Here is an 11,909-nt window from a genome sequence, read left to right as displayed (position 1 = left end):
CAGGACAACTTAAGAACGAGTTAAGGGGCAGTGGGTGTGGCTTCAAAATAGGGGCAGCTAGGAGATAGACTGCAAGGAGATCCAACCAGTCCATCCTAAAGGAGATCAGTCCTGGGTGTTCATTGGAAGGACTGATGCTGAAGCTGAAACTCCAATATTTTGGCCACCTCATGTGAAGAGTTGACTCATTGGAAAAGACCCTGATGCTGGGAGGGATTGGAGGCAGGAGGAGAAGGGAACGACAGAGGATAAGATGGTTGGATGGCATTGCTGACTCAATGGACATGAGTTTGGGTAAACTCCGGGAGTTGGTGATGGACAGGGAGGCCTGGCGTGCTGTGATTCATGGGGTCGCAGAGAGTCAGACACGACTGAGCGACTGAACTGAACTGAGGAGATACAGGGCTAGACAGGTGGCCTGGGAGACAGGGAAAACCTTGAACACTAGGATGAAACTTTGGTTTTAATCGTTGAGCTGCACAGATCCCTGGAAATGACCCCACTTGACTGAACATTCATACTTGTAACTTGTTTTTTTTTACTCTCAGCCTCTGGCTATGAAGTGGTATTAATTAGTAGAGAAATTCAAGAGGCCAAATGGCCTGACCCAGGATCACAGAGTAAGTGGTGCTGCCTGGACTCCACCTTGGGGTGGTCTGAGTCCTGGGCCAGGTACTTGGGTGAGACAAATGAGGAGTGTTTAAGTGAAGGTTGTTCCTCCCAAGGCATGACATTTTGACAGAAGGTAGTGGTTGAGGTTGGAGCTGTCTCTAGTATTTCTTCCTTCAGAGGTGAGAGCTGAATACACAGGAGAACATGAGGAGATGGAGATTGAGGCCAATCCTGCCTCACAGATCAGCTTTCCCAACCATATGTACATAGCATTATGCTTGGCATGCCCTTGGCTGTATCTGGCATTGTAATTCCACCTCTTCTACTGTTTGAGTGCAAATGCATCTGAGTGATAGAAAGAAAGCTTAGTTTGCTGTAATTTTTTTAAAGTATATGGTGTCAGGCAAAACCCTTGAGTCATACTCAGTGGCCTGTGGTTTGACAGACTTCACACTGAAAACTAGAGGATCAATAGACCTTGCTCATGCTTACCTGAGTTTAGATGCTCATCGAGGTGTCCCGCCCAGTTAATTCTCACTTTTTTTTTTTAATTCTATATATGTAGTTGACGTTGCCTTGTTGTTCAGTTAAGTCGTGTCTGACTCTGCGACCCCATGGACTGCAGCATGCCAAGCTTCCCTGTCCTTCACTATCTCCAGGAGTTTGCTCAAATTCATTTGAGTCCATTCATTCATGTCCACTGAGTCAGTGATACTGTCTAAGCATCTCATCTTCTGCTGCCCTCCCTCTTCTTCTGCCTTTAGTCTTTGCCAGCGTCAGGGTCTTTTCCAGTGAGTTGGTTCTTTGCATCAGGTGGCCTAAGTATTGGAGCTTCAGCATCAGTCCTTCCAATGAATATTCAGGGTCAATTTCCTTTAGAATTGACTGGTTTGATCTCCTTGCAGTCCAAGGGACTATTAAGAGTCTTCCAGCACCACAGTTCAAAAGCATCAATTCTTTTGCACTCAGATTTCTTTATGGTCCAACTCTCACATGCATACATGATTAGTGGAAAAATCATGGCTTTGACTACACAGACCTTTGTTGGCAAAGTGCTATGTCTGCTTTTTAATATGCTGTCTAGTTCTGTGATAGCTTTCTTTCCAAGGAGCAAGTGTCTTTTAATTTCATGACTGCAGTCACTGTCCATAGTGATTTTGGAGCCCAAGAAAATAGTCTGTCACTGTTTCCACTTTTTTCCCTTCTATTTGCCATGAAGTGATGGGGCCGGATGCCATGATCTTAGTTTTTTTAAACTAGGTTTTTAAAAGCGTTTTAAGTTTTTTTAAACGTTGTATTAGGTTACACGAATATATGCTATGACTCTGCTGTAAATAATTTTAAAATTTTGGTACTTCAACTATTATTAGCAGCAAATGACACAGGAACCACCTCTCAACTGATCATGACATCAGTGGTCAAAACTGACCTAGATCCACTACTGCCCTCTGCCATTCCTTTTACACCTAGTTGAGTACCAGCCATTGCTCTAAATAAGCACTTGTTTATTCCTCATGATAACTTTGTAGAGACTTGAATTCCCGTTTTACAGTTCAGGAAACAGGCTTTGAGAGGGTGAGCTGGTTCTTGTACTCAGTAGGACCAGAATCCAAGCTCTTAGTAGAAAAGACAGAGTCTGCTGTTACCTGAGCTAGAGAGGTTCAGCACCTTAAATCCTCCATGGAGCTCCTGCCTGTGTGCAGACATGCTCCCTTCCCTAGAGCCTGTCTGCATCCAGGCTCAGGAAATAATGATACCTTTCAAGAGGTTCTTTCCTGTGGGATCCCATGCAGTCCCCCACATCCGGTCCCCTAGGGGTTCTGGTTTCTGTTATCCTGGCCTTTTCCTTTCCTCTTTGGAGGTGTCCTGCCAGTTCTCAGAACCCCCTTTAAAAAAAAAAAACAAACACGACACCCTCTTTCACATCTGGTTTCAACCTTAACCTCTCATCTCAGGTCTGCTAATCTGTCACATGTGTTGACACTGACCAGATACTCACAATGAAAGTTGATGGGTGTCTTACTGCTCCACCCTTCATCTCCACTCCTGAGGCTTCTTGGGGAGATAAGGAATAGGTCAAGGGTCCTATGGTATCTGGTCTGACCCCTGCCCTGCCCCAGGAAAGTGTGAAGGGAGATTAAGACCTAGGGGATTTTGTGCAAGTTTACTGGGCTTTGAAGGGAGGAGACCTGGGTCTGCTGTTAACCTATCATGTGACTTGGGGCAGGAACAGAAATAACTATGTCAGATGGTTATTTTGAAGGTCAAGGATAACATGTATATACAGTTTCTTTCTTATTTTTTTTGGCCAGGGCCAGGCAGCATGCGGGATCTTGGTTCCCTGACCAGGGATCAAACACTTCATGGGGAGTGTGGAGTTTTAAGCACTGGACCATCAAGAAGTCCCCTAAAGAGTTTGTCAAGTTTTCAGGGCTGTGTCATGTACCAGTGAGTGAGGAAGGAGCTGTTTTGAAGGCAGGAAATTTAGACTGTTTGGAGAATTAGATACTTTAGGAAAATCATAGGATCTTAAAACAGCAGGACTTTAGGGCATCTACGGAGCCACATCCAGCATCTGTAAATGGAGAAATGCAGGCCCCGAGGGCATAAGTGACGTCCAGCCTTCCCCCGCAGGCCTCGGTGTCCTGTTTGCCTCTATGTCAGAGCTCTTTCCTGCATACCAAGCCCCTTACCCACATCTATGTGGCAGGTTGTGGTGGGAGGGCCTTGCTAGGCTAGAAGGGCTGGGATCCCTTTTCAAGTCCTGCTGGGGACAGGTAACGAGCTTGGAGGGCTTGAGGTAGCATGGACTGAAACAACCGGAGGGGTTGTACAGGTTGGCTTGTGCCAGGTATAGGGAGAGCAAGTTAGCCAAGATGGTGGTAGTCAGGCTCTCTCATCCCAGGGCCTTTTGCTCTCCACGTTTTGTAAAGACGTAGTTATGTCACAGCTGAGACCACTTACAGCACTGCTCACGCATGTTTTGATGTGTCTGCTTGGCCATGGGCCACTTTTGTTCTGCAAACATACATACAAGCTCCACCTGAACAGCCCTTGTGGCTACGTTACGGCTGCGTTGTGGCTGTGGCTACCATGAAAGGAGAGAATAAACATGTCTGTAGTTCTTAGGACTCAAGTTTTCTTCAGCTTTCCTGCTTGTGCCTTGCCTACCTTGGGTTCAGCCAATAGTGAGAAACAGCAAGACAACTGGTGTAGTTGGCAGGGTCAGCAATACACCAGGAGAACTATAAGAGGTAGCAGGCAGGGGTCAGCTCCACTTTGGGGCCCCAAGTTTTCAGGAAACCTCAGGAATCCAGATTCTCGTCCCCGAGACCTGCTCAGGACTATCCCAGAAGATAAAGCTAGGAGATCTGCTTGAAGTGATGGGGGCAGCCAGGTGTACTTATATAATCAGGCCTCATCAGTCAGCTTCAGTTAAGTACCTCATCAATACACTCTCCAAATGGGCTCGGGGATAGGCACATAGCCCAAGTTGGTCCAGACTCAACCGCAGGATTTCAGGGTTTTTACTGGAAATCTGGTGTTGTGCAATACAGAGAATTGTCCAACAGTGAGTAACTCAAGGAGGTTACTCTGGGCTGCTTGGAGCCAGACTCCTTGTGGTCTGCAGGCTTTCTCCCTGGTTGGAGTTACACCCTCCCAGGTGGTTCCAAAAGTCCCCAGGTGCTGGGCAGTGGGCTTTTCCTGACAAGTCCCATAAATAGTTGGTACCTAAATTCACACTGCTTAGTACCTGGTAGTGTGATTGCCCCCACCCCCAGTTCTCATACTTACCCTATTACAAGGGAGGAAAGCAGAGAAGTAGGTGGGAACATACACCCACAGTGCGTCCAGCAGAATGTCCTGCTTCAGCATGTCTGTCTCTGGGGAACATGCTGGCTCTTCTACTAACTGCTGGCTCATATGGATCCTCACTAATCCAGTGGTTCAGCGCCTCAGAACCACTGGGAGGGCTGAATAAAACACAGATTGCTGGGCCCACCCTGAGAGCTTCTGATTCAAGGAGATGGGGACCTATCATTTGCATTTCTAACCAGTTCCCGGGTGATGCCTACCGGCTAGTCTGCAGTACTAGGCGCTGTAGGATTTTCAGCCCCTCCTGCCCAGTGCCTGAGCAGAGCGGAGGCTACTGGAAAAGAGACCCATCTGTCCTGAAAATGGAGCAGAGGCACTGTCTTCAGCAGCGCTGCCTGGCTTGGCAGGAATGCCAGTCTGGAGCTGCTACATTGCCCCCGTGAGGGGAAGCCTGCCTGAGGGCGACACCACCACAGAGTTGAGACCCAGAGCGACACTTTCCAGAGGACATGAGTCTAACCATGCTTGACACTGACTAGATCCACCCTCTGGACGTTTCAGTGCTGTGACAACAACAGTTTCCTTTTTTGCCTTTAGCCCATTTGAACAGGGGTGCTATCTGGCAATTCCAAGAGTCTTGCTGAGGTGGAGAAGACAGAGATGCACCAGGGGAGAAAATGGGAAAACACTTGGGGCTGAGGCTCCTGCAAGGGGCTGTCTCTAGGCAGACAGAATCTCCTGCCTGGCTTTCAATGGCCTGGTGGTTAAGGTCATAGGCTTTGGAATGAGGTGGGCTGAGATGTTAGGTCTAGGCAGAGTACCTAGCCTCTTGGAGCCCCAAGAGGGGGGCTCCAAATTGTAATTATTTATTACAATTACTTACCTCAAGGAGCAAATTAGGGACCTTGGCGATCATCCTGGCATGAAGTAGCTGCTCAGTCGATAGACATTATTAGGATGCTATTATAATAGTATACTATTATAGTATATAGTATATATATATATATATATATATATATATATATAGTATTATAATAGTGTACTCAGTCGTGTCCAGCTCTTTGCAACTCCACGGACTGTAACCCATCAGGCTCCTCTGCCCATGGGATTTCCCAGGCAAGAATACTGCAGAGGGTTGCCATTTCCTTCTCCACGTGATCTTCCTGACTCAAGGATTTTATGTCTCTTACATAACAATCTGGTGGGAAGATTCTTCTGGTGGGAAGGGCTACCTGGAAAGCCCCTATAATAGCTACAGATCACAATAGGAGGCCTCAGGCTATTAGCAGCAACCCTGGGTCCCTGGCAAAGGGCAGGAAACAACCTCAGAGGCCTCCTGGAGAGGGGGAGTATCTCAGAATCCTCCAGAGGCTCTGCGTGCATCTCAGGGCCAGTGCAGGGGCTCCAGGATTCTGGTTTGGGTGAAATAACTGAGGACTACTTGAGAAGTTCCACTACAGTTAGGCCTTCATGGGGTGGGGGTAGGGGGGCTCTGTTAGACAAGGATCAATTAATTTCAAGATCATGTAAGACAGGGAACTCAAAGACTGCTTTGGGATTTTAAAGGGAGTAACCCTTGACTGATCACTGAATTTAGGGTCGCCTTCCCCTTATTCTGTTCCCTCCAGGCCCCTTCTCTACTTTTCTTTTGCAACGTCTGACAAGTCACACTTTATGCAGAATTCTAGATGTTGATAGACGTTGGGATAAATAATGAGAGAAAAAAGGAAACCAAAAGAACTAAACTTTCTCCCAGTCATAATGCTCTACTTTTTGACTTGGGGAGGAATCAGTTCTGGCTCAGACAGTAAAGAATCTTCCTGCCAATGCAGGAGATTCGGATTCAATCCCTGGATCAGGAAGATCCCCTGGAGAAGGAAAAGGCAACCCACTCCAGTATTGCCTGCAAAATTCCATGGACAGAGGAGCCTGGAGGGCTACAGTCTATGGGGTTTCATAACTTAGTGACTAAACCACCACCACCACCACCACCACAGCTGATTCGGTGGCTTGTAAATGTGATCTCATCAAATTAGGTAATTTAAGGAAGGTTATTTTTTAATCATCACTATTATCATTAAATTTTCTTTAGTAGTTGTGTTTTTATTATTGCTCTGGTAGTCTGTGCAGCTGTTGGGCCCAGGAATTCTAAAGAGGAACTCTAAAGAAAAGAAAAAGGAGCTCTGAAAGATGTGAAAACCTCCATGAGCCAAGGGAATGAAGCTCTTTGCTGGGCTCCCCAGATAACAAGAAGGCACAATCATCATCGTTGTCATCACCATTTGGTGGTGCCACCTCCCAGACTTTACAACTCCTATAGCCAAATGGGAGAGCTGACAATAGCTACTATCTCTCTGCAAGCCATCAGTATAAAACTCCTTTCTGGAGTGAACAGAAACATAAATTTGATGATTTTACTGAGAAAATAAAAGACATTCCTGCTCCATCCCTAGCCCCCGAACACATACCTGCTATGCCTATGTGCATACAGATATACTTTGTATATGGAAGAAAAAAGGGAAGAACAAGTGTATTCTAGACTAATCTGAAATTCACTACAGATGGTTTGGCTAATTCAGTTAAAATCAAATTCTTTTCTTTACCTATCCTGTCACCTTCGCACATGGGAATTGGTTTTTAGAGTTAAATTCCTTTATAAAGTTCCTATTGTATGATGGGGTAATTTCCTGACAGTGGGTGATAATGCTGGATCTGTGGTTTTTCAAACAAGTGGAGGAACTTAGAGTAAGGATTCAAAGATTGCTAAGTAGGTTGGCCTGTGGTCTACAATCCCAGAAGGGATTGAGGTCCTGAGGATTGGCTAACCCTCAGGGTAGTGGTTTTTGAAGTGTATTGCTTTTGTAGAACCATAAACTTCAATTTCTATTTTTAAAAACTTTGAAGCAATTTAAAAGATGTAATAAAAACACACATGTTTAAACATGCTAGGCACCAAATTTAACAAGTTGGGGACCACCTGGATTAGAGTTTGAAGTGTTAGGTAGTTAGAATAGGGAAAAGGAGTCCAAAATGGCGGTGGCTAAAAGACCTGGCAGGGAAAGCCCGCGAAAATAGAACAAAGGAAAGTCTGAGGACCAGAGTGAGAGCCTCAGGTAAAACAAACTACGCTCCTGGCTGGCCCAATTTACATAAGACAAGACCAGGGACAGAGAAGCATATAAAAAGAGGAGCCAAAGCTCTCTCTCTCTCTCCTGGCCAACCCCCCCCCCACCATGCGCGATGGGGCGCTCTTCTCTTCGTGTCTTTGGATTGACGTGCCCTCACGCCTCAAAGATGGACTTTCCTGCTATTATCTAAATAAAATAGAGCTGTAACACTGAGCTGTAATACTGATTTATTTAAGAGCTATAACATGGTCTGTCCTCCGAGAGCTGTGACCCGCCAAGGGGCTTTAATATCTGTCACTCCAAATCTTTGTTGTGACAAGACAGAACCGAGGAGCATACACTCGCGTGACAGAAGTAAACCTTTTGCTGTTTCTGTTTAACAGAAGACTGTTTCAAGGTCACAAGGTGAGATGTTCAAACCTTTTTACAACGACCTCTCTGTGTGAATTAGACCTTTTTCAGCCCTATGCAACCAAAACAAAAGATGTAAACAAACTGGTTGTGAAGGCTGATATTAGGAAGGGAACTGTTAGTCTGTAATGCCTGATTTCAAGTTTTTATAATATTAATTTATAACTTTTAATGTCTTACATAATGGGCTCCCCCTTAAGAATTCAACTGAGGAAATGGTACACTTCTAAACAAAACAAAACATGAAAACCATTGCTTCAAACTTTGTTGCAGCATTTCTGGTTGCTGAAAGTGTTCTCAGAATAAATCCAGAGTCCAGCTCTCACAGTGGCCAGTTGTGGATTTTGCCCTTCAGTAATTTTTTTAGTTGGAGAATTACCCCTCCCATGTTAAGGACAGATTTTGTGCGACTGTCTATTAAGATGGGCCACCCTTTCCTGGGTACCACTCAGGTCAGTCAGATCCCCATTTGTGGGAATTTGAATTATGAGTGGTCCCATGCAAGAACTGAAGTGGTTGGAGGTGACATCCCATAGCTTTGCCCTGAAAACACTGTCCATTGGTTTCTTTGACCTGGCTCCTTTTACATCCTCAGGGTGCTATCCTTTCTAAGGCTTGTTGTTTGGCTTTTTCTTTGATTCTTTGAAGAATCCAGACCTCTCCAGTAGAGTACTGCCCCACTTTGTTTCTTAGGCTAGCCAGAATCTGTTCTGTAGTTTGCAACCAAAACATTCTGACTGACTTCAAATTTTGCAAATGGGAAAATGGTAGTAGCATCAAGAGGTCAGTGACTTGTTCAAGCCCACGTTGTTAGAACTTTGGGCACAAGTGTAATGCCATGCTCTCCAGGAAGAAATGATCCTAAATCAATATTCACAACAGGAGAACAAACGCATCTAGGACAGAACTAACCTTTGTACCGTGCATATGAGAGAGAGACAGGAAGAGAAATGTGAATAATGGCTGGGAAATAGGGGGCATGTATCCCAGACCTTCACAACTTTGAATTCTGGTCACTCAGGCAGGGTTTTGTAGAGACCCAGAACCATTCTCTCTGGACCCTAAGGCTTGAGGAGGAATTTCTGAAAAGGTGGAAGAATCTTAGGATCTCAACTGAAGGGGAACTTGGGCAGATAAATACCTAACCAGGGATCTAAGCCAACAGAAGCAAAACTGAGGGTCTGTGGGAACAGACCACGTATGCTGACAATAGTAGTGGTAGTGTTAGTCGTTCAGTCATGTCCGACTCTTTGCGACCCCAAGGACTGTGGTTTGCCAGGCTCCTCTGTCCATGCGAATATCCAGGCAAGAATACTGGAGTGGATTGCCATTCCCTCTCCAGTGCTAACGGTGGTTCTGACTTTTAACAAGGACTGGTGGTCATTGTCCACTAAACCGTAAGCTCTGTAAGAAGAGGACTGGACTTGTTCACCACAATATTCACAACACCTGGCACAAGGCCTCATGCCTGGTAGGTGCTCAATACACATTTGCTGAAGGACAGAATGGGTTGGGCTTCCATGTGGTTGTCTGGATCCAGCAGCCTAGTGGTTTTTTCACTAATAGATTGGGTCTTTGGCTTTGCATCTCTGGCCTCTGGCCTCTCCTCTGGAGGGAGAATGGTGCCTGGCTGGTGAGCAATGTCTGGAAAACACCGGAGCAGTGGCTACAATATGTTCCCAATATTCTAATTACTGATGACATTTACTCAGCAGCAGTTGTGGTACAGGGAACAAAAGGTTCTGTGGGTTTGCAGCCTAAATGACAGAACACAAAAGAGCTTCTCTCTCTCTCTCTCTACGTTGCTTGCTTTAAGGTATAAGAAGCAGTACTATTTCAGATTTACAATAAGAACAGCAAGAGTGATGATCTCCCATTTTATAGACAAGTGAATAGAAGCCCAGAAAAATGCAGACTTTTCCCAATGTGCAGAATCGTGTCCCCAGCCTAGCCTGGAGCACCCATCATTTTTCTGCATGTGTGTTCTCTGCCCGGGTAGTTCCAGCTCTGTCCGGTCTCGGGTTTGATGTTTGCGTCCTTCATTCCACGCTGGTTGTGTCACTGCAGGCATAATGTGGGTCTCCAGTGGAGAAAGTTCCTTGGAAAGGAGTTTTGAGACATTTGAAAGATGAAAGATTGTAAGTAGACAAGTGGGTCGGGGTGGGGGGTGGCCCCACCTGTGCTCGCCCTTGAGTCCCACTGTCCTCACCTCTAAGGACAGAGATAAATGGTGGTTATCAGGGCTGAGGAAACTGCTTCACATTGTTCAGTCACATAACCTCTATCTAGACTCTCTTTCTTGTGTACAACAGGCCTTGTTATTATTATTTTTTAAATTATCTTCTTGTATCACCACTGTTTGCAGTTTCTTCTTTCTTGTTTATGGTAATTCCTTTGGGAAAAGCTCTAGTTCTGGGGAACATTGACAGCTGAAATCTCAGCTTGTCTACCTTTTCTACTGGCAGGGATGCCCTCAGCCAAGCAGGGCAAGTAGGTGCTATCACTGAGAGCCCTTGCCTCTCAAAGTGCTAGGAGTTTTTGTGTGACTACCCCCACCCTGGCTGGTCCTTTTTCACAGACCCTGTTAACACCTTTACTGCCTCTCTCCCCAAAACAGCACCTCCCAGGGACCTTCCAAAGATAAGATGTTTCATCTCAGTTTTCCACAGACTCAGAATCTCTAAGGATGGGGCTATAGGTGACAGTTTGGGACACTTGAAGAGACAGGCCCTTAATAACCCAGAACAAAAATTGCTGCCTAGTCACCATGCCAGGCTCATGCCTCCTTCCTAGTCGACAGAGCTGCCCTAAGGAGTGAGGAAAAGTTCAGGCTTTCAGAATTAAAAATGGCTGGGGACCACTGGTTGGAGTTCTTTTAGCCTGGGAGTGGGAGAAACACACCTTCTTTTTCTTGGGAACTTGAATTATGAATGATCCCATGCAAGAACTGAAGTGTCTGGAGGTAACTTAGCCCTGAAAACACTGTCCATTGGTTTCTTTGACCTGGCTCCTTTCATATCCTTTCTGAGGCTTTTCACATGGCTTACCCTTTGATTCTTTGAGGTTCCCAGAACTCTCTAGTAGATTGCCCCCCTATCTAACCCCCTCCTTTATTTGTTTCTGAGGCTAACCTTTTTGGTGGAGCCTCCTAAGGCTGTAGGATCCTCAGGCCAGAGCCTTCTGGCCGTTGGACCCACAGCAATGTCCAGTTACAATCAGCCACTCCAGCTTGTATTCACAGACCCAGACCCCTCAGGGCAGCAGCACAGTAAGACTGGGCATGGAGTTGTCATTTTGTTTTTGTGGAGGTGAGGGGAGCTCCTTAGAAGGGGCGTAGGGGGAAAGACTGAATGTGTGCTCAGTCTTGTCTGACTCTTTGTGACCCCCATGGACTGCCTGCCCCTTTCTATACCACACAAGAATACTGGAGCGGGTTGCCATTTCCTACTCCTACTCCAGGGAATCATCTTCCCTACCAGGGACCGTCAAATCGATGTCTCTTGTGTCTCCTGCATTGGCAGCCGAGTTCTTTACCACAGCGCCGCCTGGGAGGCCCAGCAGTTCCTTAACGGTTGCATTCTGCCTCCATGGTTTTGGAGGCAGCTTCGGGTGTCTGGAAGTCCCTGGCAGGCTACAGTCCATGGGACTGCAGAGACGGACACGACTGAGCGTCTTCACTTTCTTTCTGCCTCCCTGATTTTGGAGGCAGCTTCGGGTGTCCCCAGGGTTAAAGGTAGGGGGCAGCACTGTCTCTGGCGGCCAGATCCAGAAAGGCGCTTACCAGGAGTGCAGCCTCAGGGCTAGGTAACCGCGTTTCCCCAGGCCCGGGAGAGAGCAGGTGCGGAACTTCTGCGGTGCAGGGGACTTGGCGAAGGGAAAAGGATAGTTCGGGTTCCTTAAAGAAACAGCCACACACTTTCGAGAAGACTACATACATGTATT

This window comes from Muntiacus reevesi, chromosome 2 (assembly GCF_963930625.1).
Source record: "Muntiacus reevesi chromosome 2, mMunRee1.1, whole genome shotgun sequence".
In the NCBI taxonomy this organism is placed as follows: Eukaryota; Metazoa; Chordata; class Mammalia; order Artiodactyla; family Cervidae; genus Muntiacus; species Muntiacus reevesi.
This window is presented reverse-complemented; position numbering follows the sequence as displayed.